General features: G+C 47.4%; 43 non-coding genes across 43 annotated transcripts; all 43 read left to right on the top strand.

The window, feature by feature from the left end:
* The first annotated feature begins 97 nt into the window (after positions 1-97).
* On the top strand, positions 98-170 carry TRNAM-CAU (transfer RNA methionine (anticodon CAU)). Its single transcript has one exon. It is a non-coding gene; the product is annotated as a tRNA-Met (tRNA).
* A 164-nt stretch (positions 171-334) lies between these two features.
* On the top strand, positions 335-407 carry TRNAL-CAA (transfer RNA leucine (anticodon CAA)). Its single transcript has one exon. It is a non-coding gene; the product is annotated as a tRNA-Leu (tRNA).
* Positions 408-571: 164 nt separating this feature from the next.
* TRNAM-CAU (transfer RNA methionine (anticodon CAU)) lies at positions 572-644 on the top strand. The gene has a single exon. It is a non-coding gene; the product is annotated as a tRNA-Met (tRNA).
* Positions 645-1757: 1113 nt separating this feature from the next.
* Positions 1758-1830, top strand: TRNAM-CAU (transfer RNA methionine (anticodon CAU)). Its single transcript has one exon. It is a non-coding gene; the product is annotated as a tRNA-Met (tRNA).
* Positions 1831-1994: 164 nt separating this feature from the next.
* On the top strand, positions 1995-2067 carry TRNAM-CAU (transfer RNA methionine (anticodon CAU)). The gene has a single exon. It is a non-coding gene; the product is annotated as a tRNA-Met (tRNA).
* A 164-nt stretch (positions 2068-2231) lies between these two features.
* TRNAI-UAU (transfer RNA isoleucine (anticodon UAU)) lies at positions 2232-2304 on the top strand. The gene has a single exon. It is a non-coding gene; the product is annotated as a tRNA-Ile (tRNA).
* Positions 2305-2704: 400 nt separating this feature from the next.
* On the top strand, positions 2705-2777 carry TRNAV-UAC (transfer RNA valine (anticodon UAC)). Its single transcript has one exon. It is a non-coding gene; the product is annotated as a tRNA-Val (tRNA).
* Positions 2778-2941: 164 nt separating this feature from the next.
* Positions 2942-3014, top strand: TRNAV-UAC (transfer RNA valine (anticodon UAC)). The gene has a single exon. It is a non-coding gene; the product is annotated as a tRNA-Val (tRNA).
* A 401-nt stretch (positions 3015-3415) lies between these two features.
* TRNAM-CAU (transfer RNA methionine (anticodon CAU)) lies at positions 3416-3488 on the top strand. The gene has a single exon. It is a non-coding gene; the product is annotated as a tRNA-Met (tRNA).
* A 1106-nt stretch (positions 3489-4594) lies between these two features.
* Positions 4595-4667, top strand: TRNAL-UAA (transfer RNA leucine (anticodon UAA)). Its single transcript has one exon. It is a non-coding gene; the product is annotated as a tRNA-Leu (tRNA).
* A 395-nt stretch (positions 4668-5062) lies between these two features.
* On the top strand, positions 5063-5135 carry TRNAV-UAC (transfer RNA valine (anticodon UAC)). The gene has a single exon. It is a non-coding gene; the product is annotated as a tRNA-Val (tRNA).
* A 164-nt stretch (positions 5136-5299) lies between these two features.
* Positions 5300-5372, top strand: TRNAI-UAU (transfer RNA isoleucine (anticodon UAU)). The gene has a single exon. It is a non-coding gene; the product is annotated as a tRNA-Ile (tRNA).
* Positions 5373-5771: 399 nt separating this feature from the next.
* TRNAV-UAC (transfer RNA valine (anticodon UAC)) lies at positions 5772-5844 on the top strand. Its single transcript has one exon. It is a non-coding gene; the product is annotated as a tRNA-Val (tRNA).
* Positions 5845-6008: 164 nt separating this feature from the next.
* Positions 6009-6081, top strand: TRNAV-UAC (transfer RNA valine (anticodon UAC)). Its single transcript has one exon. It is a non-coding gene; the product is annotated as a tRNA-Val (tRNA).
* Positions 6082-6482: 401 nt separating this feature from the next.
* TRNAM-CAU (transfer RNA methionine (anticodon CAU)) lies at positions 6483-6555 on the top strand. Its single transcript has one exon. It is a non-coding gene; the product is annotated as a tRNA-Met (tRNA).
* A 1106-nt stretch (positions 6556-7661) lies between these two features.
* On the top strand, positions 7662-7734 carry TRNAL-UAA (transfer RNA leucine (anticodon UAA)). The gene has a single exon. It is a non-coding gene; the product is annotated as a tRNA-Leu (tRNA).
* A 396-nt stretch (positions 7735-8130) lies between these two features.
* TRNAV-UAC (transfer RNA valine (anticodon UAC)) lies at positions 8131-8203 on the top strand. Its single transcript has one exon. It is a non-coding gene; the product is annotated as a tRNA-Val (tRNA).
* Positions 8204-8602: 399 nt separating this feature from the next.
* On the top strand, positions 8603-8675 carry TRNAM-CAU (transfer RNA methionine (anticodon CAU)). The gene has a single exon. It is a non-coding gene; the product is annotated as a tRNA-Met (tRNA).
* Positions 8676-9075: 400 nt separating this feature from the next.
* Positions 9076-9148, top strand: TRNAM-CAU (transfer RNA methionine (anticodon CAU)). The gene has a single exon. It is a non-coding gene; the product is annotated as a tRNA-Met (tRNA).
* Positions 9149-9300: 152 nt separating this feature from the next.
* TRNAV-UAC (transfer RNA valine (anticodon UAC)) lies at positions 9301-9381 on the top strand. Its single transcript has one exon. It is a non-coding gene; the product is annotated as a tRNA-Val (tRNA).
* Positions 9382-10017: 636 nt separating this feature from the next.
* On the top strand, positions 10018-10090 carry TRNAM-CAU (transfer RNA methionine (anticodon CAU)). Its single transcript has one exon. It is a non-coding gene; the product is annotated as a tRNA-Met (tRNA).
* Positions 10091-11428: 1338 nt separating this feature from the next.
* TRNAM-CAU (transfer RNA methionine (anticodon CAU)) lies at positions 11429-11501 on the top strand. The gene has a single exon. It is a non-coding gene; the product is annotated as a tRNA-Met (tRNA).
* A 164-nt stretch (positions 11502-11665) lies between these two features.
* Positions 11666-11738, top strand: TRNAV-UAC (transfer RNA valine (anticodon UAC)). The gene has a single exon. It is a non-coding gene; the product is annotated as a tRNA-Val (tRNA).
* Positions 11739-12139: 401 nt separating this feature from the next.
* On the top strand, positions 12140-12212 carry TRNAM-CAU (transfer RNA methionine (anticodon CAU)). Its single transcript has one exon. It is a non-coding gene; the product is annotated as a tRNA-Met (tRNA).
* Positions 12213-13318: 1106 nt separating this feature from the next.
* On the top strand, positions 13319-13391 carry TRNAL-UAA (transfer RNA leucine (anticodon UAA)). Its single transcript has one exon. It is a non-coding gene; the product is annotated as a tRNA-Leu (tRNA).
* A 396-nt stretch (positions 13392-13787) lies between these two features.
* Positions 13788-13860, top strand: TRNAV-UAC (transfer RNA valine (anticodon UAC)). Its single transcript has one exon. It is a non-coding gene; the product is annotated as a tRNA-Val (tRNA).
* A 399-nt stretch (positions 13861-14259) lies between these two features.
* Positions 14260-14332, top strand: TRNAM-CAU (transfer RNA methionine (anticodon CAU)). Its single transcript has one exon. It is a non-coding gene; the product is annotated as a tRNA-Met (tRNA).
* A 400-nt stretch (positions 14333-14732) lies between these two features.
* On the top strand, positions 14733-14805 carry TRNAM-CAU (transfer RNA methionine (anticodon CAU)). Its single transcript has one exon. It is a non-coding gene; the product is annotated as a tRNA-Met (tRNA).
* Positions 14806-14957: 152 nt separating this feature from the next.
* TRNAV-UAC (transfer RNA valine (anticodon UAC)) lies at positions 14958-15038 on the top strand. The gene has a single exon. It is a non-coding gene; the product is annotated as a tRNA-Val (tRNA).
* Positions 15039-15674: 636 nt separating this feature from the next.
* Positions 15675-15747, top strand: TRNAM-CAU (transfer RNA methionine (anticodon CAU)). Its single transcript has one exon. It is a non-coding gene; the product is annotated as a tRNA-Met (tRNA).
* Positions 15748-17085: 1338 nt separating this feature from the next.
* TRNAL-CAA (transfer RNA leucine (anticodon CAA)) lies at positions 17086-17158 on the top strand. The gene has a single exon. It is a non-coding gene; the product is annotated as a tRNA-Leu (tRNA).
* A 1815-nt stretch (positions 17159-18973) lies between these two features.
* TRNAV-UAC (transfer RNA valine (anticodon UAC)) lies at positions 18974-19046 on the top strand. The gene has a single exon. It is a non-coding gene; the product is annotated as a tRNA-Val (tRNA).
* Positions 19047-19208: 162 nt separating this feature from the next.
* Positions 19209-19281, top strand: TRNAM-CAU (transfer RNA methionine (anticodon CAU)). Its single transcript has one exon. It is a non-coding gene; the product is annotated as a tRNA-Met (tRNA).
* Positions 19282-19682: 401 nt separating this feature from the next.
* TRNAM-CAU (transfer RNA methionine (anticodon CAU)) lies at positions 19683-19755 on the top strand. Its single transcript has one exon. It is a non-coding gene; the product is annotated as a tRNA-Met (tRNA).
* Positions 19756-20630: 875 nt separating this feature from the next.
* Positions 20631-20703, top strand: TRNAM-CAU (transfer RNA methionine (anticodon CAU)). The gene has a single exon. It is a non-coding gene; the product is annotated as a tRNA-Met (tRNA).
* Positions 20704-20867: 164 nt separating this feature from the next.
* TRNAM-CAU (transfer RNA methionine (anticodon CAU)) lies at positions 20868-20940 on the top strand. The gene has a single exon. It is a non-coding gene; the product is annotated as a tRNA-Met (tRNA).
* Positions 20941-21339: 399 nt separating this feature from the next.
* TRNAV-UAC (transfer RNA valine (anticodon UAC)) lies at positions 21340-21412 on the top strand. Its single transcript has one exon. It is a non-coding gene; the product is annotated as a tRNA-Val (tRNA).
* An 872-nt stretch (positions 21413-22284) lies between these two features.
* On the top strand, positions 22285-22357 carry TRNAM-CAU (transfer RNA methionine (anticodon CAU)). The gene has a single exon. It is a non-coding gene; the product is annotated as a tRNA-Met (tRNA).
* Positions 22358-22521: 164 nt separating this feature from the next.
* Positions 22522-22602, top strand: TRNAV-UAC (transfer RNA valine (anticodon UAC)). The gene has a single exon. It is a non-coding gene; the product is annotated as a tRNA-Val (tRNA).
* Positions 22603-24186: 1584 nt separating this feature from the next.
* On the top strand, positions 24187-24259 carry TRNAM-CAU (transfer RNA methionine (anticodon CAU)). The gene has a single exon. It is a non-coding gene; the product is annotated as a tRNA-Met (tRNA).
* A 637-nt stretch (positions 24260-24896) lies between these two features.
* Positions 24897-24969, top strand: TRNAM-CAU (transfer RNA methionine (anticodon CAU)). Its single transcript has one exon. It is a non-coding gene; the product is annotated as a tRNA-Met (tRNA).
* Positions 24970-25133: 164 nt separating this feature from the next.
* On the top strand, positions 25134-25206 carry TRNAM-CAU (transfer RNA methionine (anticodon CAU)). Its single transcript has one exon. It is a non-coding gene; the product is annotated as a tRNA-Met (tRNA).
* Positions 25207-25606: 400 nt separating this feature from the next.
* TRNAV-UAC (transfer RNA valine (anticodon UAC)) lies at positions 25607-25679 on the top strand. Its single transcript has one exon. It is a non-coding gene; the product is annotated as a tRNA-Val (tRNA).
* The last annotated feature ends 78 nt before the right edge of the window (positions 25680-25757 follow it).

Here is a 25757-nt window from a genome sequence, read left to right as displayed (position 1 = left end):
GCAATAATGAATGACTGTTGCTCGGTTTTCTTACTTTTTCGACCTTTGATTTGTGGGAACTAATGATCCTGGTTGCGTATCCCAGTGACACTAGTCCGCCTCGTTAGCGCAGTAGGCAGCGCATCAGTCTCATAATCTGAAGGTCGTGAGTTCAATCCTCACTCGGGGCAAAGGCGGTGCATATTTTTTGTTTGCTTATGAGAATTTAATTAGGTCGTGAGGGGTGCACGGTCTGGAGAAGATATGAATGACTGTTGCTGAAGTTTCTTACTTTTTCGACCTTTAACTTGTGGGAACTATTGATACCGGTTGCGTGTCCCAGTGACACCTGTCCGCCTCGATAGCGCAGTAGGCAGCGCATCAGTCTCAAAATCTGAAGGTCGTGAGTTAAATCCTCACCCGGGGCAAAGGCGCTGCAGTTTATTTGTTTGCTTATGAGAGTTTAACTAATTCGGGAGGGGTGCACTGTCTGGAGCAGTAATGAATGACTGTTGCTCGGTTTTCTTATTTTTTCGACCTTTCACTTGTGGGAACTATTGATACCGATTGTGTTTGCTAGTGACAACTGTCCGCCTCTGTAGCGCAGTAGGCAGCGCGTCAGTCTCATAATCTGAAGGTCGTGAGTTCAATCCTCACCCGGGGCAAAAGCGGTGCAGATTTTTTGTTTTCTTATGAGAGTTTAATTGGGTCGTGAGGGGTGATCTGTCTGGAGCAATAATAAATGACTGCTGCTCGGTTTTCTTACTTTTTCGACCTTTGATTTGTGGGAACTAATGATCCTGGTTGCGTGTCCCAGTGACACCTGTCCGCCTCGATAGCGCAGTAGGCAGCGCATCAGTCTCATAATTCGAAGGTCGTGAATTCAATTCTAACCCGGGGCAAAGGCAGTGCAGATGTTTTGTTTGCTTATGAGAGTTTAATTAGGTCGTGAGGGGATCACTGTCTGGAGCAGTAATGAATGACTGTTGCTCAGTTTTCTTACTTTTTCGACCTTTTTTTTGTGGGAACTAATGATACCGGTTGCGTTTTCCAGTGACCCCTCTCCGCCTCGGTAGTGCAGTAGGCAGCGCGTCAGTCTCATAATCTGAAGGTCGTGACTTCAATCCTCACCCGGGGCAAAGGTGGTGCAGATTTTTTGTTTGCTTATGAGAGTTTAATTGGGTCGTGAGAGCTGCGCTGTCTGGAGCAATAATGAATGACTGTTGCTGAGTTTTCTTAATTTTTCGACCTTTAACTTGTGGGAACTATTGATACCGGTTGTGTTTCCCAGTGACGCCTGTCTGCCTCGGTAGCGCAGTAGGCAGCGGATCAGTCTCATAATATGTAGGTCGTGAGTTCAATCCACAGCCGGGGCAAATGCGGTGCAGATTTTTTGTTTGCTTATGAGAGTTTAATTAGGTCGTGAGGGGTGCGCTGTCTGGAGCAGTAATGAATGACTGTTGCGGAGTTTTCTTACTTTTTCCGACCTTTAACTTGTGGGAACTAATGATACCGGTTGTGTTTCCTAGTGACACCTGTTCGCCTCGCTAGCGCAGTAGGCGGCGCTTCAGTCTCATAATCTGAAGGTCGTGAGTTCAATCCTTACCCGGGGCAAAGGCGCTGCAGTTTATTTGTTTGCTTATGAGAGTTTAACTAAGTCGGGAGGGGTGCACTGTCTGGAGCAGTAATGAATGACTGTTGCTCGGTTTTCTTATTTTTTCGACCTTTCACTTGTGGGAACTATTGATACCGATTGTGTTTGCTAGTGACAACTGTCCGCCTCGGTAGCGCAGTAGGCAGCGCGTCAGTCTCATAATCTGAAGGTAGTGAGTTCAATCCTCACCCGGGGCAAAAGCGGTGCAGATTTTTTGTTTTCTTATGAGAGTTTAATTGGGTCGTGAGGGGTGATCTGTCTGGAGCAATAATGAATGACTGTTGCTCGGTTTTCTTACTTTTTCGACCTTTGATTTGTGGGAACTAATGATCCTGGTTGCGTATCCCAGTGACACCAGTCCGCCTCGATAGCGCAGTAGGCAGCGCATCAGTCTCATAATCTGAAGGTCGTGAGTTCAATCCTCACTCGGGGCAAAGGCGGTGCATATTTTTTGTTTGCTTATGAGAATTTAATTAGGTCGTGAGGGGTGCACGGTCTGGAGAAGTTATGAATGACTGTTGCTGAGTTTTCTTAATTTTTCGACCGTTAACTTGTGGGAACTATTGATACCGGTTATGTTTCCCAGTGACCCCTGTCCGCCTCGGTAGCGCAGTAGGCAGCGCGTCAGTCTTATAATCTGAAGGTCGTGAGTTCAATCCACACCCGGGGCAAAGGTGGTTCAGATTTTTTGTTTGCTTATGAGAGTTTAATTAGGTTGTGAGGGGTGCGCTGTCTGGAGCAGTAATGAAAGACTGTTGCTGAGTTTTGTTACTTTTTCGACCTTTACTTGTGGGAACGATTGATACAAATTGTGTTTCCCATTGACCCCGGTCTGCCTCGGTAGCGCAGTAGGCAGCGCGTCAGTCTCATGTTCTGAAGGTCGTGACATCAATCCACACCCGGGGCAAAGGCGGTGCAGATTTTTTGTTTGCTTATGAGAGTTTAATTATGTCGTGAGGGGTGCACTGTCTGGAGTAGTAACGAATGACTGTTGCTCGGTTTTTTTACTTTTCTGACCTTTAACCCCTGGGAACTATTGATACCGATTGCGTTTCCCAGTGACACCTGTCCGCCTCGGTGGCGCAGTAGGCAGAGCATCAGTCTTACAATCTGAAGGTCGTGAGTTCAACCCTCACCCGGGGCAAAGTTGGTGCAGTTTCTTTGTTTGCTTCTGAGAGTTTAATTAGGTCGTGAGGGGTGCGCTGTCTGGAGCAGTAGTGAATGACTGTTGCTAAGTTTTCTTACTTTTTCGACCTTTAATTTGTGGGAACTAATGATCCCGGTTGCGTTTCCCAGTGACACCTGGCCGCCTCGGTAGCGCAGTAGGCAGAGCATCAGTCTTACAATCTGAAGGTCGTGAGTTCAACCCTCACCCGGGGCAAAGTTGGTGCAGTTTATTTGTTTGCTTCTGAGAGATTAATTAGGTCGTGAGGGGTGCGCTGTCTGGAGCAATAATGAATGACTGTTGCTAAGTTTTCTTACTTTTTCGACCTTTAATTTGTGGGAACTAATGATCCCGGTTGCGTTTCCCAGTGACACCTGTCCGCCTCGATAGCGCAGTAGGCAGCGCGTCAGTCTCACAATCTGAAGGTCGTGAGTTCAATACACACCCGCGGCAAAGGAGGTAAAGATTTTTTGTTTGCTTGTGAGAGTTTAATTAGGTCATTAGGGGTGCGCTGTGTGGAGCAGTAATGAATGACTGTTGCTCGGTTTTCTTACTTTTTCGACCTTTAATTTGTGGGAACTAATGATCCCAGTTGCGTTTCCCAGTGACACCTGGCCGCCTCGGTAGCGCAGTACGCAGCGCATCAGTCTCATAATCTGAAGGTCGTGAGTTCAATCCTCACTCGGGGCAAAGGCGGTGCATATTTTTTGTTTGCTTATGAGAATTTAATTAGGTCGTGAGGGGTGCACGGTCTGGAGAAGTTATGAATGACTGTTGCTCGGTTTTCTTACTTTTTCGGCCTTTAATTTGTGGGAACTAATGATCCCGGTTGCGTTTTCCAGTGACACTTGTCCGCCTAGATAGCGCAGTAGACAGCGTGTCAGTGTAATAATCTGAAGGTCGTGAGTGCAATCTTCACCCGGGGCAAAGGCGGTGCAGTTTTTTTGTTTGGTTATGATAGTTTAATTAGGTCGTGAGGGGTGCGCTTTCTGAAGCAGTAATGAATGGCTGTTGCTCGGTTTTCTTACTTTTTCGGCCTTTAATTAGTGGGAACTAATGATCCCGGTTGCGTTTCTCAGTGACATCTGGCCACCTCGGTAGCGCAGTAGGTAGCGCATAAGTCTCATATACTGAAGGTCGTGAGTTCAATCTTCACCCGGGGCAAAGTTGGAGCAGATTTTTTGTTTGCTTATGAGAGTTTAATTTGGTCGTGAGGGTTGCGCTGTCTGGAGCAGTAATGAATGACTGTTCTCGGTTTTCTTACTTTTTCGACCTTTATTTGTGGGAACTAATGATCCCGGTTGCGTTTCCCAGTGACAAAAGTCCACCTCGGTAGCGCAGTAGGCAGCGCGTCAGTCTCATAATCTGAAGGTCGTGAGTTCGAACATCACCCGGGGCAAAAAGGTGCAGTTTTTTTGTTTGCTTATGAGAGAATAATTAGGTCGTGAGGGGTGCGCTGTCTGGAGCAGTAATGAGTGACTGTTGCTTGGTTTTCTTCCTTTTTCGACCTTTCATTTGCGGGAACTAATGATACCGGTTGCGTTTCCCAGTGACACCTGTACGCCTAGGTAGCGCAGTAGGCAGTACGTCAGTCTCATAATCTGAAGGTCGTGAGTTCAGTCCTCACCAGGGGCAAAGGTGGTGCAGTTTATTGTTTGCTTTTGAGAGTTTAATTAGGTCGTGAGGGGTGCGCTGTCTGGAGCAGTAGTGAATGACTGTTGCTTGGTTTTCTTACTTTTTCGACCTTTATTTTGTGGGAACTAATGATACCGTTTTTTTCCCAGTGACACCTGTCCGCCTCGGTAGCGCGGTAGGCAGAGCGTCAGCCTTAAAATCTGAAGGTCGTGAGTTCAATCCTCACCCGGGGCAAAGGTGGTGCAGTTTTTTTTTTGCTTCTGAGAGTTTAATTAGGTCCTGAGAAGTGCGCTGTCTGGAGCAGTAATGAATGACTGTTTCTCGGTTTTCTTTTTTGAACTTTAATTTGTGGGAACTAATGATACCGGTTGTGTTTCCCAGTGACACCTGTCCGCCTCGGTAGCGCAGTAGGCAGCACGTCAGTCTCATAATCTGAAGGTCGTGAGTTCAATCCTCACCCGTGGCAAAGGTGGTGCCGTTTTCTTGTTTACTTATGATAGTTTATTTAGTCGTGAGGGGTGCGGTGTCTGGAGCAGTAACGAATGACTGTTGCTCGGTTTTCTTACCTTTTCGACCTTACACTTCTGGGAACTAATGATACCGGTTGCGTTTCCCAGTGACACCTGTCCGCTTCGGTAGCGCAGTAGGCAGAGCATCAGTCTTACAATCTGAAGGTCGTGAGTTCAATCCTCACTCGGGGCAAAGGCGGTGCATATTTTTTGTTTGCTTATGAGAATTTAATTAGGTCGTGAGGGGTGCACGGTCTGGAGAAGTTATGAATGACTGTTGCTGAGTTTTCTTAATTTTTCGACCGTTAACTTGTGGGAACTATTGATACCGGTTATGTTTCCCAGTGACCCCTGTCCGCCTCGGTAGCGCAGTAGGCAGCGCGTCAGTCTTATAATCTGAAGGTCGTGAGTTCAATCCACACCCGGGGCAAAGGTGGTTCAGATTTTTTGTTTGCTTATGAGAGTTTAATTAGGTTGTGAGGGGTGCGCTGTCTGGAGCAGTAATGAATGACTGTTGCTGAGTTTTGTTACTTTTTCGACCTTTACTTGTGGGAACGATTGATACAAATTGTGTTTCCCATTGACCCCGGTCTGCCTCGGTAGCGCAGTAGGCAGCGCGTCAGTCTCATGTTCTGAAGGTCGTGACATCAATCCACACCCGGGGCAAAGGCGGTGCAGATTTTTTGTTTGCTTATGAGAGTTTAATTATGTCGTGAGGGGTGCACTGTCTGGAGTAGTAACGAATGACTGTTGCTCGGTTTTTTTACTTTTCTGACCTTTACCCCTGGGAACTATTGATACCGATTGCGTTTCCCAGTGACACCTGTCCGCCTCGGTGGCGCAGTAGGCAGAGCATCAGTCTTACAATCTGAAGGTCGTGAGTTCAACCCTCACCCGGGGCAAAGTTGGTGCAGTTTCTTTGTTTGCTTCTGAGAGTTTAATTAGGTCGTGAGGGGTGCGCTGTCTGGAGCAGTAATGAATGACTGTTGCTAAGTTTTCTTACTTTTTCGACCTTTAATTTGTGGGAACTAATGATCCCGGTTGCGTTTCCCAGTGACACCTGGCCGCCTCGGTAGCGCAGTAGGCAGAGCATCAGTCTTACAATCTGAAGGTCGTGAGTTCAACCCTCACCCGGGGCAAAGTTGGTGCAGTTTATTTGTTTGCTTCTGAGAGATTAATTAGGTCGTGAGGGGTGCGCTGTCTGGAGCAATAATGAATGACTGTTGCTAAGTTTTCTTACTTTTTCGACCTTTAATTTGTGGGAACTAATGATCCCGGTTGCGTTTCCCAGTGACACCTGTCCGCCTCGATAGCGCAGTAGGCAGCGCGTCAGTCTCACAATCTGAAGGTCGTGAGTTCAATACAGACCCGCGGCAAAGGAGGTAAAGATTTTTTGTTTGCTTGTGAGAGTTTAATTAGGTCATTAGGGGTGCGCTGTGTGGAGCAGTAATGAATGACTGTTGCTCGGTTTTCTTACTTTTTCGACTTATAATTTGTGGGAACTAATGATACCAATTGCGTTTCCCAGTGACCCCCGTCTGCCTCGGTAGCGCAGTAGGCAGCGCGTCAGTCTCATAATCTGAAGGTCGTGAGTTCAATCCTAACCCGGGGCAAAGGCGGGGCAGTTTTTTTGTTTGCTTATGATAGTTTAATTAGGTCGTGAGGAGTGCGCTGTCTGGAGCAGTAATGAAAGACTGTTGCTCGGTTTTCTTACTTTTTCGGCCTTTAATTTGTGGGAACTAATGATCCCGGTTGCGTTTTCCAGTGACACTTGTCCGCCTAGATAGCGCAGTAGACAGCGTGTCAGTGTAATAATCTGAAGGTCGTGAGTGCAATCTTCACCCGGGGCAAAGGCGGTGCAGTTTTTTTGTTTGGTTATGATAGTTTAATTAGGTCGTGAGGGGTGCGCTTTCTGAAGCAGTAATGAATGGCTGTTGCTCGGTTTTCTTACTTTTTCGGCCTTTAATTAGTGGGAACTAATGATCCCGGTTGCGTTTCTCAGTGACATCTGGCCACCTCGGTAGCGCAGTAGGTAGCGCGTAAGTCTCATATACTGAAGGTCGTGAGTTCAATCTTCACCCGGGGCAAAGTTGGAGCAGATTTTTTGTTTGCTTATGAGAGTTTAATTTGGTCGTGAGGGTTGCGCTGTCTGGAGCAGTAATGAATGACTGTTCTCGGTTTTCTTACTTTTTCGACCTTTATTTGTGGGAACTAATGATCCCGGTTGCGTTTCCCAGTGACAAAAGTCCACCTCGGTAGCGCAGTAGGCAGCGCGTCAGTCTCATAATCTGAAGGTCGTGAGTTCGAACATCACCCGGGGCAAAGCGGTGCAGTTTTTTTGTTTGCTTATGAGAGAATAATTAGGTCGTGAGGGGTGCGCTGTCTGGAGCAGTAATGAGTGACTGTTGCTTGGTTTTCTTCCTTTTTCGACCTTTCATTTGCGGGAACTAATGATACCGGTTGCGTTTCCCAGTGACACCTGTACGCCTAGGTAGCGCAGTAGGCAGTACGTCAGTCTCATAATCTGAAGGTCGTGAGTTCAGTCCTCACCAGGGGCAAAGGTGGTGCAGTTTATTGTTTGCTTTTGAGAGTTTAATTAGGTCGTGAGGGGTGCGCTGTCTGGAGCAGTAGTGAATGACTGTTGCTTGGTTTTCTTACTTTTTCGACCTTTATTTTGTGGGAACTAATGATACCGTTTTTTTCCCAGTGACACCTGTCCGCCTCGGTAGCGCGGTAGGCAGAGCGTCAGCCTTAAAATCTGAAGGTCGTGAGTTCAATCCTCACCCGGGGCAAAGGTGGTGCAGTTTTTTTGTTTGCTTCTGAGAGTTTAATTAGGTCCTGAGAAGTGCGCTGTCTGGAGCAGTAATGAATGACTGTTTCTCGGTTTTCTTTTTTGAACTTTAATTTGTGGGAACTAATGATACCGGTTGTGTTTCCCAGTGACACCTGTCCGCCTCGGTAGCGCAGTAGGCAGCACGTCAGTCTCATAATCTGAAGGTCGTGAGTTCAATCCTCACCCGTGGCAAAGGTGGTGCCGTTTTCTTGTTTACTTATGATAGTTTATTTTGTCGTGAGGGGTGCGGTGTCTGGAGCAGTAACGAATGACTGTTGCTCGGTTTTCTTACCTTTTCGACCTTACACTTCTGGGAACTAATGATACCGGTTGCGTTTCCCAGTGACACCTGTCCGCTTCGGTAGCGCAGTAGGCAGAGCATCAGTCTTACAATCTGAAGGTCGTGAGTTCAACCCTCACCCGGGGCAAAGTTGGTGCAGTTTCTTTGTTTGCTGGAGAGTTTAATTAGGTCGTGAGGGGTGCACGGTCTGGAGATGTAATGAATGACTGTTGCTGAGGTTTCTTACTTTTTTGACCTTTAATTTGTGGGAGCTATTGATACCGGTTGTGTTTCCCAGTGACCCCTGTCCGCCTCGGTAGCGCAGTAGGCAACGCGTCAGTCTCATAATCTGAAGGTCGTGAGTTCAATCCACACCCGGGGCAAAGGCGGTGCAGATTTTCTGTTTGCTTATGAGAGTTTAATTAGGTCGTGAGGGGTGCGCTGTCTCGAGCAGTAATGAATGACTGTTGCTGAGTTTTCTTAATTTTTCGACCGTTAACTTGTGGGAACTATTGATACCGGTTATGTTTCCCAGTGACCCCTGTCCGCCTCGGTAGCGTAGTAGGCAGCGCGTCAGTCTCATAATCTGAAGGTCGTGAGTTCAATCCACACCCGGGGCAAAGGCGGTGCAGATTTTTTGTTTGCTTATGAGAGTTTAATTAGGTCGTGAGGGGTGCGCTGTCTGGAGCAGTAATGAATGACTGTTGCTGAGTTTTCTTAATTTTTCGACCGTTAACTTGTGGGAATTATTGATACCGGTTATGTTTCCCAGTGACCCCTGTCCGCCTCGGTAGCCCAGTAGGCAGCGCGTCAGTCTCATAATCTGAAGGCCGTGAGTTCAATCCACACCCGGGGCAAAGGCGGTGCAGATTTTTTGTTTGCTTATGAGAGTTTAATTAGGTTGTGAGGGGTGCGCTGTCTGGAGCAGTAATGAATGACTGTTGCTGAGTTTTGTTACTTTTTCGAACTTTACTTGTGGGAACGATTGATACCGATTGTGTTTCCCATTGACCCCTGTCTGCCTCGGTAGCGCAGTAGGCAGCGCGTCAGTCTCATATTCTGAAGGTCGTGAGTTCAATCCACACCCGGGGCAAAGGCGGTGCAGATTTTTTGTTTGCTTATGAGAGTTTAATTATGTCGTGAGGGGTGCACTGTCTGGAGTAGTAACGAATGACTGTTGCTCGGTTTTTTTTTACTTTTCTGGGAACTATTGATACCGATTGCGTTTCCCAGTGACACCTGTCCGCCTCGGTGGCGCAGTAGACAGAGCGGCAGAGCATCAGTCTTACAATCTGAAGGTCGTGAGTTCAACCCTCACCCGGGGCAAAGTTGGTGCAGTTTCTTTGTTTGCTTCTAAGAGTTTAATTAGGTCGTGAGGGGTGCGCTGTCTGGAGCAGTAATGAATGACTGTTGCTAAGTTTTCTTACTTTTTCGACCTTTAATTTGTGGGAACTAATGATCCCGGTTGCGTTTCCCAGTGACACCTGTCCGCCTCGATAGCGCAGTAGGCAGCGCGTCAGTCTCATAATCTGAAGGTCGTGAGTTCAATACACACCCGGGGCAAAGGAGGTAAAGATTTTTTGTTTGCTTGTGAGAGTTTAATTAGGTCGTTAGGGGTGCGCTGTGTGGAGCAGTAATGAATGACTGTTGCTCGGTTTTCTTACTTTTTCGACTTATAATTTGTGGGAACTAATGATACCGGTTGCGTTTCCCAGTGACCCCCGTCTGCCTCGGTAGCGCAGTAGGCAGCGCGTCAGTCTCATAATCTGATGGTCGTGAGTTCAATCCTAACTCGGGGCAAAGGTGGTGCAGATTTTTTGTTTGCTTATGATAGTTTAATTAGGTCGTGAGGAGTGCGCTGTCTGGAGCAGTAATGAATTACTGTTCTCGGTTTTCTTACTTTTTCGACCTTTATTTGTGGGAACTAATGATCCCGGTTGCGTTTCCCAGTGACAACTGTCCGCCTCGGTAGCGCAGTAGGCAGCGCGTCAGTCTCATAATCTGAAGGTCGTGAGTTCGAACATCACCCGGGGCAAAGCGGTGCAGTTTTTTTGTTTGCTTATGAGAGAATAATTAGGTCGTGAGGGGTGCGCTGTCTGGAGCAGTAATGAATGACTGTTGCTTGGTTTTCTTCCTTTTTTGACCTTTCATTTGCGGGAACTAATGATACCGGTTGCGTTTCCCAGTGACACCTGTACGCCTAGGTAGCGCAGTAGGCAGTACGTCAGTCTCATAATCTGAAGGTCGTGAGTTCAGTCCTCACCAGGGGCAAAGGTGGTGCAGTTAATTGTTTGCTTTTGAGTTTAATTAGGTCGTGAGGGGTGCGCTGTCTGGAGCAGTAATGAATGACTGTTGCTTGGTTTTCTCACTTTTTCGACCTTTATTTTGTGGGAACTAATGATACCGTTTTTTTCCCAGTGACACCTGTCCGCCTCGGTAGCGCGGTAGGCAGAGCGTCAGCCTTAAAATCTGAAGGTTGTGAGTTCAATCTTCACCCGGGACAAAGATGGTGCAGTTTTTTTGTTTGCTTCTGAGAGTTTAATTAGGTCGTGAGAAGTGCGCTGTCTGGGGCAGGAATGAATGACTGTTTCTCGGTTTTCTTTTTTAAACTTTAATTTGTGGGAACTAATGATACCGGTTGTGTTTCCCAGTGACACCTGTCCGCCTCGGTAGCGCAGTAGGCAGCACGTCAGTCTCATAATCTGAAGGTCAATAGTTCAATCCTCACCCGTGGCAAAGGTCGTGCCGTTTTCTTGTTTACTTATGATAGTTTATTTAGTCGTGAGGGGTGCGGTGTCTGGAGGAGTAATGAATGACTGTTGCTGAGTTTTCTTAATTTTTCGACCGTTAATTTGTGGGAACTATTGATACTGGTTATGTGTCCTAGTGACCCCTGTCCGCCTCGGTAGCGCAGTAGGCAGCGCGTCAGTCTCATATTCTGAAGGTCGTGAGTTCAATCCACACCCGGGGCGGGGGCGGTGCAGATTTTTTGTTTGCTTATGAGAGTTTAAATAGGTCGTGAGGGGTGCACTGTCTGGAGCAGTAACGAATGACTGTTGCTCGGTTTTTTTACTTTTCTGACCTTTAACTTGTGGGAACTATTGATACCGATTGTGTTTCCCAGTGACACCTGCCCGCCTCGGTAGCGCAGTAGGCGGCGCGTCAGTCTCATAATCTGAAGGTCGTGAGGTCAATCCTCACCCGGGGCAAAGGCAGTGCAGATTTTTTGTTTGCTTATGAGAGTTTAATTAGGTCGTGAGGGGTGCACTGTCTGGAGCAGTAATGAATGACTGTTGCTGAGGTTTCTTACTTTTTTGACCTTTAATTTGTGGGAGCTATTGATACCGGTTGTGTTTCCCAGTGACCCCTGTCCGCCTCGGTAGCGCAGTAGGCAGCGCGTCAGTCTCATAATCTGAAGGTCGTGAGTTCAATCCACACCCGGGGCAAAGTTGGTGCAGTTTCTTTGTTTGCTTCTGAGAGTTTAATTAGGTCGTGAGGGGTGCGCTGTCTGGAGCAGTAATGAATGACTGTTGCTAAGTTTTCTTACTTTTTCGACCTTTAATTTGTGGGAACTAATGATCCCGGTTGCGTTTCCCAGTGACACCTGGCCGCCTCGGTAGCGCAGTAGGCAGAGCAGCAGTCTTACAATCTGAAGGTCGTGAGTTCAACCCTCACCCGGGGCAAAGTTGGTGCAGTTTATTTGTTTGCTTCTGAGAGATTAATTAGGTCGTGAGGGGTGCGCTGTCTGGAGCAATAATGAATGACTGTTGCTAAGTTTTCTTACTTTTTCGACCTTTAATTTGTGGGAACTAATGATCCCGGTTGCGTTTCCCAGTGACACCTGTCCGCCTCGATAGCGCAGTAGGCAGCGCGTCAGTCTCACAATCTGAAGGTCGTGAGTTCAATACAGACCCGCGGCAAAGGAGGTAAAGATTTTTTGTTTGCTTGTGAGAGTTTAATTAGGTCATTAGGGGTGCGCTGTGTGGAGCAGTAATGAATGACTGTTGCTCGGTTTTCTTACTTTTTCGACTTATAATTTGTGGGAACTAATGATACCAATTGCGTTTCCCAGTGACCCCCGTCTGCCTCGGTAGCGCAGTAGGCAGCGCGTCAGTCTCATAATCTGAAGGTCGTGAGTTCAATCCTAACCCGGGGCAAAGGCGGGGCAGTTTTTTTGTTTGCTTATGATAGTTTAATTAGGTCGTGAGGAGTGCGCTGTCTGGAGCAGTAATGAAAGACTGTTGCTCGGTTTTCTTACTTTTTCGGCCTTTAATTTGTGGGAACTAATGATCCCGGTTGCGTTTTCCAGTGACACTTGTCCGCCTAGATAGCGCAGTAGACAGCGTGTCAGTGTAATAATCTGAAGGTCGTGAGTGCAATCTTCACCCGGGGCAAAGGCGGTGCAGTTTTTTTGTTTGGTTATGATAGTTTAATTAGGTCGTGAGGGGTGCGCTTTCTGAAGCAGTAATGAATGGCTGTTGCTCGGTTTTCTTACTTTTTCGGCCTTTAATTAGTGGGAACTAATGATCCCGGTTGCGTTTCTCAGTGACATCTGGCCACCTCGGTAGCGCAGTAGGTAGCGCGTAAGTCTCATATACTGAAGGTCGTGAGTTCAATCTTCACCCGGGGCAAAGTTGGAGCAGATTTTTTGTTTGCTTATGAGAGTTTAATTTGGTCGTGAGGGTTGCGCTGTCTGGAGCAGTAATGAATGACTGTTCTCGGTTTTCTTACTTTTTCGACCTTTATTTGTGGGAACTAATGATCCCGGTTGCGTTTCCCAGTGACAAAAGTCCACCTCGGTAGCGCAGTAGGCAGCGCGTCAGTCTCATAATCTGAAGGTCGTGAGTTCGAACATCACCCGGGGCAAAGCGGTGCAGTTTTTTTGTTTGCTTATGAGAGAATAATTAGGTCGTGAGGGGTGCGCTGTCTGGAGCAGTAATGAGTGACTGTTGCTTGGTTTTCTTCCTTTTTCGACCTTTCATTTGCGGGAACTAATGATACCGGTTGCGTTTCCCAGTGACACCTGTACGCCTAGGTAGCGCAGTAGGCAGTACGTCAGTCTCATAATCTGAAGGTCGTGAGTTCAGTCCTCACCAGGGGCAAAGGTGGTGCAGTTTATTGTTTGCTTTTGAGAGTTTAATTAGGTCGTGAGGGGTGCGCTGTCTGGAGCAGTAGTGAATGACTGTTGCTTGGTTTTCTTACTTTTTCGACCTTTATTTTGTGGGAACTAATGATACCGTTTTTTTCCCAGTGACACCTGTCCGCCTCGGTAGCGCGGTAGGCAGAGCGTCAGCCTTAAAATCTGAAGGTCGTGAGTTCAATCCTCACCCGGGGCAAAGGTGGTGCAGTTTTTTTGTTTGCTTCTGAGAGTTTAATTAGGTCCTGAGAAGTGCGCTGTCTGGAGCAGTAATGAATGACTGTTTCTCGGTTTTCTTTTTTGAACTTTAATTTGTGGGAACTAATGATACCGGTTGTGTTTCCCAGTGACACCTGTCCGCCTCGGTAGCGCAGTAGGCAGCACGTCAGTCTCATAATCTGAAGGTCGTGAGTTCAATCCTCACCCGTGGCAAAGGTGGTGCCGTTTTCTTGTTTACTTATGATAGTTTATTTTGTCGTGAGGGGTGCGGTGTCTGGAGCAGTAACGAATGACTGTTGCTCGGTTTTCTTACCTTTTCGACCTTACACTTCTGGGAACTAATGATACCGGTTGCGTTTCCCAGTGACACCTGTCCGCTTCGGTAGCGCAGTAGGCAGAGCATCAGTCTTACAATCTGAAGGTCGTGAGTTCAACCCTCACCCGGGGCAAAGTTGGTGCAGTTTCTTTGTTTGCTGGAGAGTTTAATTAGGTCGTGAGGGGTGCACGGTCTGGAGATGTAATGAATGACTGTTGCTGAGGTTTCTTACTTTTTTGACCTTTAATTTGTGGGAGCTATTGATACCGGTTGTGTTTCCCAGTGACCCCTGTCCGCCTCGGTAGCGCAGTAGGCAACGCGTCAGTCTCATAATCTGAAGGTCGTGAGTTCAATCCACACCCGGGGCAAAGGCGGTGCAGATTTTCTGTTTGCTTATGAGAGTTTAATTAGGTCGTGAGGGGTGCGCTGTCTCGAGCAGTAATGAATGACTGTTGCTGAGTTTTCTTAATTTTTCGACCGTTAACTTGTGGGAACTATTGATACCGGTTATGTTTCCCAGTGACCCCTGTCCGCCTCGGTAGCGTAGTAGGCAGCGCGTCAGTCTCATAATCTGAAGGTCGTGAGTTCAATCCACACCCGGGGCAAAGGCGGTGCAGATTTTTTGTTTGCTTATGAGAGTTTAATTAGGTCGTGAGGGGTGCGCTGTCTGGAGCAGTAATGAATGACTGTTGCTGAGTTTTCTTAATTTTTCGACCGTTAACTTGTGGGAATTATTGATACCGGTTATGTTTCCCAGTGACCCCTGTCCGCCTCGGTAGCCCAGTAGGCAGCGCGTCAGTCTCATAATCTGAAGGCCGTGAGTTCAATCCACACCCGGGGCAAAGGCGGTGCAGATTTTTTGTTTGCTTATGAGAGTTTAATTAGGTTGTGAGGGGTGCGCTGTCTGGAGCAGTAATGAATGACTGTTGCTGAGTTTTGTTACTTTTTCGAACTTTACTTGTGGGAACGATTGATACCGATTGTGTTTCCCATTGACCCCTGTCTGCCTCGGTAGCGCAGTAGGCAGCGCGTCAGTCTCATATTCTGAAGGTCGTGAGTTCAATCCACACCCGGGGCAAAGGCGGTGCAGATTTTTTGTTTGCTTATGAGAGTTTAATTATGTCGTGAGGGGTGCACTGTCTGGAGTAGTAACGAATGACTGTTGCTCGGTTTTTTTTTACTTTTCTGGGAACTATTGATACCGATTGCGTTTCCCAGTGACACCTGTCCGCCTCGGTGGCGCAGTAGACAGAGCGGCAGAGCATCAGTCTTACAATCTGAAGGTCGTGAGTTCAACCCTCACCCGGGGCAAAGTTGGTGCAGTTTCTTTGTTTGCTTCTAAGAGTTTAATTAGGTCGTGAGGGGTGCGCTGTCTGGAGCAGTAATGAATGACTGTTGCTAAGTTTTCTTACTTTTTCGACCTTTAATTTGTGGGAACTAATGATCCCGGTTGCGTTTCCCAGTGACACCTGTCCGCCTCGATAGCGCAGTAGGCAGCGCGTCAGTCTCATAATCTGAAGGTCGTGAGTTCAATACACACCCGGGGCAAAGGAGGTAAAGATTTTTTGTTTGCTTGTGAGAGTTTAATTAGGTCGTTAGGGGTGCGCTGTGTGGAGCAGTAATGAATGACTGTTGCTCGGTTTTCTTACTTTTTCGACTTATAATTTGTGGGAACTAATGATACCGGTTGCGTTTCCCAGTGACCCCCGTCTGCCTCGGTAGCGCAGTAGGCAGCGCGTCAGTCTCATAATCTGATGGTCGTGAGTTCAATCCTAACTCGGGGCAAAGGTGGTGCAGATTTTTTGTTTGCTTATGATAGTTTAATTAGGTCGTGAGGAGTGCGCTGTCTGGAGCAGTAATGAATTACTGTTCTCAGTTTTCTTACTTTTTCGACCTTTATTTGTGGGAACTAATGATCCCGGTTGCGTTTCCCAGTGACAACTGTCCGCCTCGGTAGCGCAGTAGGCAGCGCGTCAGTCTCATAATCTGAAGGTCGTGAGTTCGAACATCACCCGGGGCAAAGCGGTGCAGTTTTTTTGTTTGCTTATGAGAGAATAATTAGGTCGTGAGGGGTGCGCTGTCTGGAGCAGTAATGAATGACTGTTGCTTGGTTTTCTTCCTTTTTTGACCTTTCATTTGCGGGAACTAATGATACCGGTTGCGTTTCCCAGTGACACCTGTACGCCTAGGTAGCGCAGTAGGCAGTACGTCAGTCTCATAATCTGAAGGTCGTGAGTTCAGTCCTCACCAGGGGCAAAGGTGGTGCAGTTAATTGTTTGCTTTTGAGTTTAATTAGGTCGTGAGGGGTGCGCTGTCTGGAGCAGTAATGAATGACTGTTGCTTGGTTTTCTCACTTTTTCGACCTTTATTTTGTGGGAACTAATGATACCGTTTTTTTCCCAGTGACACCTGTCCGCCTCGGTAGCGCGGTAGGCAGAGCGTCAGCCTTAAAATCTGAAGGTTGTGAGTTCAATCTTCACCCGGGACAAAGATGGTGCAGTTTTTTTGTTTGCTTCTGAGAGTTTAATTAGGTCGTGAGAAGTGCGCTGTCTGGGGCAGGAATGAATGACTGTTTCTCGGTTTTCTTTTTTAAACTTTAATTTGTGGGAACTAATGATACCGGTTGTGTTTCCCAGTGACACCTGTCCGCCTCGGTAGCGCAGTAGGCAGCACGTCAGTCTCATAATCTGAAGGTCAATAGTTCAATCCTCACCCGTGGCAAAGGTCGTGCCGTTTTCTTGTTTACTTATGATAGTTTATTTAGTCGTGAGGGGTGCGGTGTCTGGAGGAGTAATGAATGACTGTTGCTGAGTTTTCTTAATTTTTCGACCGTTAATTTGTGGGAACTATTGATACTGGTTATGTGTCCTAGTGACCCCTGTCCGCCTCGGTAGCGCAGTAGGCAGCGCGTCAGTCTCATATTCTGAAGGTCGTGAGTTCAATCCACACCCGGGGCGGGGGCGGTGCAGATTTTTTGTTTGCTTATGAGAGTTTAAATAGGTCGTGAGGGGTGCACTGTCTGGAGCAGTAACGAATGACTGTTGCTCGGTTTTTTTACTTTTCTGACCTTTAACTTGTGGGAACTATTGATACCGATTGTGTTTCCCAGTGACACCTGCCCGCCTCGGTAGCGCAGTAGGCGGCGCGTCAGTCTCATAATCTGAAGGTCGTGAGGTCAATCCTCACCCGGGGCAAAGGCAGTGCAGATTTTTTGTTTGCTTATGAGAGTTTAATTAGGTCGTGAGGGGTGCACTGTCTGGAGCAGTAATGAATGACTGTGGCTCTGTTTTCTTTCTTTTTCGACCTTTAATTTGTGGGAACTAATGATACCGGTCGCATTTCACAGTTACCCCAGTCCGCCTCGGTAGCGCAGTGGGCAGCGCGTCAATCTCAAAATCTGAAGGTCGTGAGTTCAATCCTCACCCGGGGCAAAGGTGGTCAGATTTTTGTTTGCCTATGAGAGTTTAATTAGGTCGTTAGGGGTGCGCTGTCTGGAGCAGTAATGAATGACTGTTGCGGAGTTTTCTTACTTTTTCGACCTTTAACTTGTGGGAACTATTGATACCGTTTGTGTTTCCCAGTGACACCTGTTCGCCTCGCTAGCGCAGTAGGCGGCGCGTCAGTCTCATAATCTGAAGGTCGCGAGTTCAATTCTCACCCGGGGCAAAGGTGGTGCAGATTTTTTGTTTGCTTATGAGAGTTTAATTAGGTAGTGAGGGGTGCACTGTCTAGAGCAAAAACGAATGACTGTTGCTCGGTTTTCTTACTTTTTTGACCTTTAACTTGTGGGAACTATTGATACCGATTGTGTTTACCAGTGACACCTGTCCACACGGGTAGCACAGAAGACGGCGCTTCAGTCTCATAATCTGAAAGTCATGAGTTCAATCCTTACCCGGGGCAAAGGTGGTGCAGTTTGTTTGTTTGCTTATGAGTTTAACTAGGTCGGGAGGGGTGCACTGTCTGGAGCAGTAATGAATGACTGCTGCTCGGTTTTCTTATTTTTTCGACCTTTCACTTGTGGGATCTATTGATACCGATTGTGCTTGCTAGTGACAAATGTGCGCATCGGTAGTGCAGTAGGGAGCGCGTCAGTCTCATAATCTGAAGGTCGTGAGTTCAATCCTCACCCGGGGAAAAGGCGGTGCAAATTTTTTGTTTGCTTATGAGAGTTTAATTAGGTCGTGAGGGGTGCACGGTCATGAGAAGAAATGAATGACTGTTGCTGAGGTTTCTTACTTTATCGACGTTTAACTTGTGGGAGCTATTGATACCGGTTGTGTTTTCTGTGACCCCTGTCCGCCTCGGTAGCGCAGTAGGCAGCGCGTCAGTCTCATTATCTGAAGGTCGTGAGTTCAATCCACACCCGGGGCAAAGGCGGTGCAGATTTTTTGTTTGCTTATGAGAGTTTAATGAGGTTGTGAGGAGTGCGCTGTTTGGAGCAGTAATGAATGACTGTTGCTGAGTTTTCTTACTTTTTCGACCTTTACTTGTGGGAACGATTGATACCGATTGTGTTTCCCATTGACCCCTGTCCACCTCGGTAGCGCAGTAGGCAGCGCGTCAGTCTCATATTCTGAAGGTCGTGAGTTCAATCCACACCCGGGGCAAAGGCGGTGCAGATTTTTTGTTTGCTTATGAGAGTTTAATTAGGTCGTGAGGGGTGCACTGTCTAGAGCAGTAACGAATGACTGTTGCTCGGTTTTTTTACTTTTCTGACCTTTAACTTGTGGGAAACATTGATACCGATTGTGTTTCCCAGTCACACCTGCCCGCCTCGGCAGCGCAGTAGGCGGCGCGTCAGTCTCATAATCTGAAGGTCGTGAGTTCAATGCTCACCCGGGCCAATGGCGGTGCAGTTTTTTTGTTTGCTTATGAGAGTTTAATTGGGTCGTGAGGGGTGCACCGTCTGGAGCAGTAATGAATGACTGTGGCTCGGTTTTCTTTCTTTTTCGACCTTTAATTTGTGGGAATTAATGATACCGGTTGCATTTCGCAGTTACCCCAGTCCTCCTCGGTAGCGCAGTGGGCAGTGCGTCAGTCTCAAAATATGAAGGTCGTGAGTTAAATCCTCACCCGGGGCAATGGTGGTCAGATTTTTGTTTGCTTATGAGAGTTTAATTAGGTCGTGAGGGGTGCGCTGTCTGGAACAGTAATGAATGACTGTTGCGGAGTTTTCTTACTTTTTTGACCTTTAACTTGTGGGAACTATTGATACCGGTTGCGTTTCCCAGTGACACCTGTCCGCTTCGGTAGCGCAGTAGGCAGAGCATCAGTCTTACAATCTGAAGGTCGTGAGTTCAACCCTCACCCGGGGCAAAGTTGGTGCAGTTTCTTTGTTTGCTGGAGAGTTTAATTAGGTCGTGAGGGGTGCACGGTCTGGAGATGTAATGAATGACTGTTGCTGAGGTTTCTTACTTTTTTGACCTTTAATTTGTGGGAGCTATTGATACCGGTTGTGTTTCCCAGTGACCCCTGTCCGCCTCGGTAGCGCAGTAGGCAGCGCGTCAGTCTCATAATCTGAAGGTCGTGAGTTCAATCCACACCCGGGGCAAAGGCGGTGCAGATTTTCTGTTTGCTTATGAGAGTTTAATTAGGTCGTGAGGGGTGCGCTGTCTCGAGCAGTAATGAATGACTGTTGCTGAGTTTTCTTAATTTTTCGACCGTTAACTTGTGGGAACTATTGATACCGGTTATGTTTCCCAGTGACCCCTGTCCGCCTCGATAGCGCAGTAGGCAGCGCATCAGTCTCATAATTCGAAGGTCATGAATTCAATTCTAACCCAGGGCAAAGGCAGTGCAGATGTTTTGTTTGCTTATGAGAGTTTAATTAGGTCGTGAGGGGTGCACTGTCCGGAGCAGTAATGAATGACTGTTGCTCGGTTTTCTTACTTTTTTGACCTTTAGTTTGTTGGAACTAATGATCGTGGTTGCGTTTCCCAGTGACCCCTGTTTGCCTCGGTAGCGTAGTAGACAGCGCGTCAGTCTCATAATCTGAAGGTCGTGAGTGCGATCCTCACCCGGGGCAAAGGCGGTGCAGATGTTTTGTTTGCTTATGAGAGTTTAATTAGGTAGTGAGGGGATCACTGTCTGGAGCAGTATTGAATGACTGTTGCTCAGTTTTCTTACTTTTTCGACCTTTAATTTGTGGGAACTAATGATACCGGTTGCGTTTTCCAGTGACCCCTCTCCGCCTCGGTAGTGCAGTAGGCAGCGCGTCAGTCTCATAATCTGAAGGTCGTGACTTCAATCCTCACCCGGGGCAAAGGTGGTGCAGATTTTTTGTTTGCTTATGAGAGTTTAATTGGGTCGTGCGAGCTGCGCTGTCTGGAGCAATAATGAATGACTGTTGCTGAGTTTTCTTAATTTTTCGACCTTTAACTTGTGGGAACTATTGATACCGGTTGTGTTTCCCAGTGACGCCTGTCTGCCTCGGTAGCGCAGTAGGCAGCGGGTCAGTCTCATAATATGTAGGTCGTGAGTTCAATCCACAGCCGGGGCAAATGCGGTGCAGATTTTTTGTTTGCTTATGAGAGTTTAATTAGGTCGTGAGGGGTGCGCTGTCTGGAGCAGTAATGAATGACTGTTGCGGAGTTTTCTTACTTTTTCGACCTTTCACTTGTGGGAACTATTGATACCGGTTGTGTTTCCTAGTGACACCTGTTCGCCTCGCTAGCGCAGCTGGTGGCGCTTCAGTCTCATAATCTGAAGGTCGTGAGTTCAATCCTTACCCGGGGCAAAGGCGCTGCAGTTTATTTGTTTGATTATGAGAGTTTAACTAAGCCGGGAGGGGTGCACTGTCTGGAGCAGTAATGAATGACTGTTGCTCGGTTTTCTTATTTTTTCGACCTTTCACTTGTGGGAACTATTGATACCGATTGTGTTTGCTAGTGACAACTGTCCGCCTCGGTAGCGCAGTAGGCAGCGCGTCAGTCTCATAATCTGAAGGTAGTGAGTTCAATCCTCACCCGGGGCAAAAGCGGTGCAGATTTTTTGTTTTCCTATGAGAGTTTAATTGGGTCGTGAGGGGTGATCTGTCTGGAGCAATAATGAATGACTGTTGCTCGGTTTTCTTACTTTTTCGACCTTTGATTTGTGGGAACTAATGATCCTGGTTGCGTGTCCCAGTGATACCAGTCCGCATCGATAGCGCAGTAGGCAGCGCATCAGTCTCATAATCTGAAGGTCGTGAGTTCAATCCTCACTCGGGGCAAAGGCGGTGCATATTTTTTGTTTGCTTATGAGAATTTAATTAGTTGTGAGGGGTGCGCTGTCTGGAGCAGTAATGAATGACTGTTGCTGAGTTTTGTTACTTTTTCGACCTTTACTTGTGGGAACGATTGATACCGATTGTGTTTCCCATTGACCCCGGTCTGCCTCGGTAGCGCAGTAGGCAGCGCGTCAGTCTCATATTCTGAAGGTCGTGACATCAATCCACACCCTAGGCAAAGGCGGTGCAGATTTTTTGTTTGCTTATGAGAGTTTAATTATGTCGTGAGGGGTGCGGTGTCTGGAGCAGTAATGAATGACTGTTGCTCGGTTTTCTTACCTTTTCGACCTTACACTTCTGGGAACTAATGATACCGGTTGCGTTTCCCAGTGACACCTGTCCGCTTCGGTAGCGCAGTAGGCAGAGCATCAGTCTTACAATCTGAAGGTCGTGAGTTCAACCCTCACCCGGGGCAAAGTTGGTGCAGTTTCTTTGTTTGCTGGAGAGTTTAATTAGGTCGTGAGGGGTGCACGGTCTGGAGATGTAATGAATGACTGTTGCTGAGGTTTCTTACTTTTTTGACCTTTAATTTGTGGGAGCTATTGATACCGGTTGTGTTTCCCAGTGACCCCTGTCCGCCTCGGTAGCGCAGTAGGCAACGCGTCAGTCTCATAATCGGAAGGTCGTGAGTTCAATCCACACCCGGGGCAAAGGCGGTGCAGATTTTCTGTTTGCTTATGAGAGTTTAATTAGGTCGTGAGGGGTGCGCTGTCTGGAGCAGTAATGAATGATTGTTGCTGAGTTTTCTTAATTTTTCGACCGTTAACTTGTGGGAACTATTGATACCGGTTATGTTTCCCAGTGACCCCTGTCCGCCTCGGTAGCGTAGTAGGCAGCGCGTCAGTCTCATAATCATAAGGTCGTGAGTTCAATCCACACCCGGGGCAAAGGCGGTGCAGATTTTTTGTTTGCTTATGAGAGTTTAATTAGGTCGTGAGGGGTGCGCTGTCTGGAGCAGTAATGAATGACTGTTGCTGAGTTTTCTTAATTTTTCGACCGTTAACTTGTGGGAATTATTGATACCGGTTATGTTTCCCAGTGACCCCTGTCCGCCTCGGTAGCCCAGTAGGCAGCGCGTCAGTCTCATAATCTGAAGGTCGTGAGTTCAATTCACACCCGGGGCAAAGGCGGTGCAGATTTTTTGTTTGCTTATGAGAGTTTAATTAGGTTGTGAGGGGTGCGCTGTCTGGAGCAGTAATGAATGACTGTTGCTGAGTTTTGTTACTTTTTCGACCTTTACTTGTGGGAACGATTGATACAGATTGTGTTTCCCATTGACCCCTGTCTGCCTCGGTAGCGCAGTAGGCAGCGCGTCAGTCTCATATTCTGAAGGTCGTGAGTTCAATCCACACCCGGGGCAAAGGCGGTGCAGATTTTTTGTTTGCTTATGAGAGTTTAATTATGTCGTGAGGGGTGCACTGTCTGGAGTAGTAACGAATGACTGTTGCTCGGTTTTTTTACTTTTCTGACCTTTAACCCCTGGGAACTATTGATACCGATTGCGTTTCCCAGTGACACCTGTCCGCCTCGGTGGCGCAGTAGACAGAGCGGCAGAGCATCAGTCTTACAATCTGAAGGTCGTGAGTTCAACCCTCACCCGGGGCAAAGTTGGTGCAGTTTCTTTGTTTGCTTCTAAGAGTTTAATTAGGTCGTGAGGGGTGCGCTGTCTGGAGCAGTAATGAATGACTGTTGCTAAGTTTTCTTACTTTTTCGACCTTTAATTTGTTGGAACTAATGATCCCGGTTGCGTTTCCCAGTGACACCTGTCCGCCTCGATAGCGCAGTAGGCAGCGCGTCAGTCTCATAATCTGAAGGTTGTGAGTGCAATACACACCCGGGGCAAAGGAGGTAAAGATTTTTTGTTTGCTTGTGAGAGTTTAATTAGGTCGTTAGGGGTGCGCTGTGTGGAGCAGTAATGAATGACTGTTGCTCGGTTTTCTTACTTTTTCGACTTATATTTTGTGGGAACTAATGATACCGGTTGCGTTTCCCAGTGACCCCCGTCTGCCTCGGTAGCGCAGTAGGCAGCGCGTCAGTCTCATAATCTGATGGTCGTGAGTTCAATCCTAACTCGGGGCAAAGGTGGTGCAGTTTTTTTGTTTGCTTATGATAGTTTAATTAGGTCGTGAGGGGATCACTGTCTGGAGCAGTATTGAATGACTGTTGCTCAGTTTTCTTACTTTTTCGACCTTTAATTTGTGGGAACAAATGATACCGGTTGCGTTTTCCAGTGACCCCTCTCCGCCTCGGTAGTGCAGTAGGCAGCGCGTCAGTCTCATAATCTGAAGGTCGTGACTTCAATCCTCACCCGGGGCAAAGGTGGTGCAGATTTTTTGTTTGCTTATGAGAGTTTAATTGGGTCGTGCGAGCTGCGCTGTCTGGAGCAATAATGAATGACATTTGCTGAGTTTCATTAATTTTTCGACCTTTAACTTGTGGGAACTATTGATACCGGTTGTGTTTCCCAGTGACGCCTGTCTGCCTCGGTAGCGCAGTAGGCAGCGGGTCAGTCTCATAATATGTAGGTCGTGAGTTCAATCCACAGCCGGGGCAAATGCGGTGCAGATTTTTTGTTTGCTTATGAGAGTTTAATTAGGTCGTGAGGGGTGCGCTGTCTGGAGCAGTAATGAATGACTGTTGCGGAGTTTTCTTACTTTTTCGACCTTTCACTTGTGGGAACTATTGATACCGGTTGTGTTTCCTAGTGACACCTGTTCGCCTCGCTAGCGCAGCTGGTGGCGCTTCAGTCTCATAATCTGAAGGTCGTGAGTTCAATCCACAGCCGGGGCAAATGCGGTGCAGATTTTTTGTTTGCTTATGAGAGTTTAATTAGGTCGTGAGGGGTGCGCTGTCTGGAGCAGTAATGAATGACTGTTGCTCGGTTTTCTTACTTTTTCGACTTATATTTTGTGGGAACTAATGATACCGGTTGCGTTTCCCAGTGACCCCCGTCTGCCTCGGTAGCGCAGTAGGCAGCGCGTCAGTCTCATAATCTGATGGTCGTGAGTTCAATCCTAACTCGGGGCAAAGGTGGTGCAGTTTTTTTGTTTGCTTATGATAGTTTAATTAGGTCGTGAGGAGTGCGCTGTCTGGAGCAGTAATGAATTACTGTTCTCGGTTTTCTTACTTTTTCGACCTTTATTTGTGGGAACTAATGATCCCGGTTGCGTTTCCCAGTGACAACTGTCCGCCTCGGTAGCGCAGTAGGCAGCGTGTCAGTCTCATAATCTGAAGGTCGTGAGTTCGAACATCACCCGGGGCAAAGCGGTGCAGTTTTTTTGTTTGCTTATGAGAGTTTAATTGGGTCGTGCGAGCTGCGCTGTCTGGAGCAATAATGAATGACTGTTGCTGAGTTTTCTTAATTTTTCGACGTTTAACTTGTGGGAACTATTGATACCGGTTGTGTTTCCCAGTGACGCCTGTCTGCCTCGGTAGCGCAGTAGGCAGCGGGTCAGTCTCATAATATGTAGGTCGTGAGTTCAATCCACAGCCGGGGCAAATGCGGTGCAGATTTTTTGTTTGCTTATGAGAGTTTAATTAGGTCGTGAGGGGTGCGCTGTCTGGAGCAGTAATGAATGACTGTTGCGGAGTTTTCTTACTTTTTCGACCTTTCACTTGTGGGAACTATTGATACCGGTTGTGTTTCCTAGTGACACCTGTTCGCCTCGCTAGCGCAGCTGGTGGCGCTTCAGTCTCATAATCTGAAGGTCGTGAGTTCAATCCTTACCCGGGGCAAAGGCGCTGCAGTTTATTTGTTTGATTATGAGAGTTTAACTAAGCCGGGAGGGGTGCACTGTCTGGAGCAGTAATGAATGACTGTTGCTCGGTTTTCTTATTTTTTCGACCTTTCACTTGTGGGAACTATTGATACCGATTGTGTTTGCTAGTGACAACTGTCCGCCTCGGTAGCGCAGTAGGCAGCGCGTCAGTCTCATAATCTGAAGGTAGTGAGTTCAATCCTCACCCGGGGCAAAAGCGGTGCAGATTTTTTGTTTTCCTATGAGAGTTTAATTGGGTCGTGAGGGGTGATCTGTCTGGAGCAATAATGAATGACTGTTGCTCGGTTTTCTTACTTTTTCGACCTTTGATTTGTGGGAACTAATGATCCTGGTTGCGTGTCCCAGTGATACCAGTCCGCATCGATAGCGCAGTAGGCAGCGCATCAGTCTCATAATCTGAAGGTCGTGAGTTCAATCCTCACTCGGGGCAAAGGCGGTGCATATTTTTTGTTTGCTTATGAGAATTTAATTAGGTTGTGAGGGGTGCGCTGTCTGGAGCAGTAATGAATGACTGTTGCTGAGTTTTGTTACTTTTTCGACCTTTACTTGTGGGAACGATTGATACCGATTGTGTTTCCCATTGACCCCGGTCTGCCTCGGTAGCGCAGTAGGCAGCGCGTCAGTCTCATATTCTGAAGGTCGTGACATCAATCCACACCCGGGGCAAAGGCGGTGCAGATTTTTTGTTTGCTTATGAGAGTTTAATTATGTCGTGAGGGGTGCGGTGTCTGGAGCAGTAATGAATGACTGTTGCTCGGTTTTCTTACCTTTTCGACCTTACACTTCTAGGAACTAATGATACCGGTTGCGTTTCCCAGTGACACCTGTCCGCTTCGGTAGCGCAGTAGGCAGAGCATCAGTCTTACAATCTGAAGGTCGTGAGTTCAACCCTCACCCGGGGCAAAGTTGGTGCAGTTTCTTTGTTTGCTGGAGAGTTTAATTAGGTCGTGAGGGGTGCACGGTCTGGAGATGTAATGAATG

This window comes from Rhipicephalus microplus, chromosome 3, assembly GCF_043290135.1.
Source record: "Rhipicephalus microplus isolate Deutch F79 chromosome 3, USDA_Rmic, whole genome shotgun sequence".
NCBI classification, from domain to species: domain Eukaryota; kingdom Metazoa; phylum Arthropoda; class Arachnida; order Ixodida; family Ixodidae; genus Rhipicephalus; species Rhipicephalus microplus.
This window is presented reverse-complemented; position numbering and strand designations above follow the sequence as displayed.